Source organism: Herpailurus yagouaroundi, unplaced genomic scaffold (assembly GCF_014898765.1).
Source record: "Herpailurus yagouaroundi ecotype Mexico unplaced genomic scaffold, PumYag 184, whole genome shotgun sequence".
Lineage (NCBI taxonomy): Eukaryota > Metazoa > Chordata > Mammalia > Carnivora > Felidae > Herpailurus > Herpailurus yagouaroundi.
In genome coordinates this window covers 38,556,707-38,560,393 of record NW_024412415.1, presented here as the reverse complement: position 1 = coordinate 38,560,393, position 3,687 = coordinate 38,556,707, and the positions used below count along the sequence as shown (strand labels likewise).

The 3,687-nt window shown below is 56.4% G+C and overlaps 1 long non-coding RNA gene across 1 annotated transcript; it reads right to left on the bottom strand.

Moving 5' to 3' along the window:
• Positions 1–429: 429 nt before the first annotated feature.
• LOC121042122 (uncharacterized) lies at positions 430–3,362 on the bottom strand. The gene is made up of 2 exons (XR_005795988.1): positions 3,264–3,362; positions 430–876 (listed from the first exon to the last, which is right to left on the bottom strand). It is a non-coding gene; the product is annotated as an uncharacterized LOC121042122 (long non-coding RNA).
• Between the last annotated feature and the right edge of the window lie 325 nt (positions 3,363–3,687).

Here is a 3,687-nt window from a genome sequence, read left to right as displayed (position 1 = left end):
AGCCAGGAGAGAAGAGACCCGGGGTGGGGGGGGGCCTGGGCAGGAGTCCGTACCCCCTCCCCTGGTATGCATGAAGGCTTAAAGTGTTCTTCCAGAGTCTGGGGGCTGGCCTCCCCAGTGCTCCCAGCTGGGCCCCCCAGGATCCCCCCCTGCAGGCTCCAGGAGGCCGATCGTGACAGAGGCAGAAAGCAGAGGGGACCATCAGTCCCACTGCAGGCTCCGGCCCTAGTTCCGAGGAACGGCAGCTTGGTACAGAGGGGAGCGTGAGTTCAGAGTCCCGCCCTGTGTGCAGATCCAGGCTCTGCTAGGGCACACGACAGGTCAGCGAGGCGGTAGGAGGGCAGCCCGTCATACCTTGCTAGTCACCCTTGGCCCAGCAATCCTACTCCTGGGATTCTGTCCCACAGAGACACCCACACACATGCGACGTGCGCACAAGAGCATTCACGGCTGCACTGTTGTGGTAGGAACAGATTGGGAACACCTTGTCTGTCCATCAGCGTGGGACGGGCTGAGCCTACGGCATGTCCCCGTGATGGACTACCATGAAGCTGTGAAAAGAATGCGGAAGCTCTCTGTGTGTGAAGGTGCAAAAAAGCTCTGGGGTTTTTGTCAAGTGAAAAAGCAAGTACGAGTCAGCGGAGGGCAGAGAAAGTGGCTCAAGTCCCGGCAGGGGCAGGACGCAGCGTGACGGACGGCTCCGGAGACACGGGGAATTTCGCATGATTGGAATGAGGGGACAATGCCAGGCAAGCAAGATGGAGGCCCGCTTGGGAGGGTCCCTCTCTTTCAGAGAAGAAACTGGAAACCACCAGGAGCCGAGGGATAGTTTTCAGTAAGTTCTGATCTGCTCTGTCTGGTAACAAGATCTGGCAACTGCAAAGCAATGACCCACATTTATAACACGCTTTACCCACGTTGTATCATTTAAACCTCTCAACAACTCCTCATCCCACAAAGGGGGGTGCTATTATCATCACCCCTATTTCACAAATAAGGGAATAGAGCACAGAGAGGTTAGGGAACCAGCCCAAAGTCACACAGCCAGTAAACGGCACAGACAGAGAAAGAATCCAGAGCCTGGCTCCGGAGCCCATGCCGCGTCCTCTCAGAGCAGTGGCCTGGAGGGGGCCAGCTGGAGGCGAGGGAGAGTCAGAAGGCTGTGGTAACAATCCAGACATCGGAGCAATAGGGCCTGGGGGAAAGCAGTGGCTTTGGGGATGAGGACTCAGGTGTAGATTTGAAAGTGTTTAAGAAGGTAGAAACAAGCCCCGGTGGCGAGTGGGGTGTGGCCGCTGTGGAAGGGGCCCAAGATCCCATTGTTCACACACTCGTGGAGCAAAATCATGGAGTGGCTGTACTAGGTACTTCGTGCCAGGCATTGTTCTGGGAACCCGGCTGGCCTCAATCCCCAAAACAGACAAATCTATGCCCTTAAGGAACTTTCATTCTAGCTGGTGGAGAAAGACAATAAACATAATGATATGTAAATTACATAGTCTGTTAGAAGGGCGGAAAACATAAAATAAAGGCAAGGGTGGTGACAGGCAGTCCTGGCCAAGGAAGCTTCTGAAGGTTTTTTTTTTTTTCTTTTTAATGTTTATTTATTTATTTTGAGGAGGGAGGAGAGGCAGAGAGAGAGAGAATCCCAAGCAGGCTCTGTGATGTCAGCGCAGAACCCCACATGGGGCTCTATCTCACGAGCCACAAGATCATGACCTGAGCCAAAATCAAGGGTCGGACGCTTAACTGAGTAAGCCACCCTGGCGCCCCCCACCCCTCTTTTGAAGTTTTAAATGGGGTGGCCAGGGCAAGTCTCACCAAGAAGGTGACGTTTGAAAGAAGGCATAAAGGTGGTGAGGGAGTGAGCCTTGCAGACACATAGGGGAAGGGCATTCTAGGCAGAGGAGCAGGACCTGGGACATCCGAGGTGTTAGACATCAAGTGGATCACAGAGTGAGCCATTGGGGAGAGAGAGGTCTGGACATGGGATGGCAGGTGCGTGTGTGTGGGTGTTCGGGTGTCCACAGCATAGAAGACACTTGATGCCTTGAGACTGGATGAGATCTGGAGGGAGAAAGTGAAAGATGTGCTTGGCTTCAGCATCTGGGTCAATGAGAGAGAGAGAGAGAGAGAGAGAGAGAGAAAGAGAGAGAGAGTAGGTTTCGGGGAGATCCTGAGAGGCAGCCAGAAGTGGTGTCATGTAAGCATGTGCATTATGGGGTCTGGGGCTCAGGAGAGGCACCAGGGGGCTGGAGCCCTGAAGATGCAGGGGGTGTACAAGCTAGGGGTGGGAGAGGTCTGTCTCCTCGGGAGGAAGAGGAAAAGGCCGAGGACAGAGCTCGGGGTGGGGGCCCACTTGCAGGTGGCATTGGGAGAAGGGAGACGCAAGAAGGGGCCCGCAGGAGGAGCGGCCAGCGAGGTGAGAGGTCTGGGCGTGAGTGGAACAACACTGAGGAGGCGAATCTGGGGTGGCAGGGAAGTGCCACAGAGTAACAACAGAGAGGTTGCCAGTGACCCTGGGGGAGCGCTGGCGGGAGTCAGATCTCTGAGGTCAAGGGGAGGTGGGAGGTTGGAGGCAGCCACGGAGGCAGAGAGGGGACAATGCCCTCAGGGGCTGCCGGGCAGAGCTGGAGGTGAGGCCAAGAGAGGGCTCCCAGAGGAAGGGAAGGCCGTGAACAGAGGGTTTGATGCCAAGAGGCACTGAGGGCCAGCTGGGGAGCCCAGCCTGCCAGGCAGGGGCGCCTGGGCACTGCTTGGCAGCATTGGGTGCCACAGGGTCGTGGCTGAGTGTGACCGGACCACAGATGCTCACTGCCCTGTGTCTGCTCCTGCCCCCTGCCTGGGCAGGCCCCCAGGAGCTCACCACCCCACCACCCTCTCCAGGGCAGGGGGCCAAACGTTCCAGGAGGGAATGGACGGGTGGAGGCAGGTCCAGGTAGACAAGAATTCAGGGAAGAGGTGCTGGCTTTACAGCTCGAGTCTGGTCACTCCCTCCCTTTGTGGGACACCTGACCTCACCTACTGAATCAGTAGAGCTAGAGGTTTGCCAAGGGGGTGGGTCTGCCCCTCTGGTCAAAAGGTTCTCAGGAATCCACCTACTTCCTCTTTTCTGAAAATCGGAACTACTGCTGTTAATTTCGGGGAAAAGGAACTAACCTTCATTGTGTGGCCCTCCCCCTACACACACACACACACACACACACACACACACACACACACAGTGTGAGCAGGTGTGAGGCCCAGAGCTGGTTATTACTCACCTGGTGTGAAAAGGCCTCAAAGAGAGGACACTGTTGTTTTCCCTTCTTGACAAGCGGGAAAGCTGAGGCTGTGGGAGGCTCAGTGACTCACCCAAGGCCCCACCGTGTTGTGACATGGAGGTCACTGACATGGAGGTGAGTGTGGAGAGGAGAGGCCTGGCCATGTTATCTGTCCCCTGCACATGGTGGGCCAAACACTCCATGTGGCCGGATAAATGTCTAATCTCCCCTCCTATCTCAGTGGCTGGTTTCCTAGATGCCTGGGGCTCCTGAGGCTCGTACGAACCTATGAAAGGGGTCCTCACCTCTGGTGAGAGGCACTCAGGGCCTGAGAGAGGCTCCAAGGGGGGTACTCAGCACACGGCCTGCTTCTCAGACAACGCTCAGTCCCCACGCACTCCGCTGGAGACTTGGGATTGGCCCC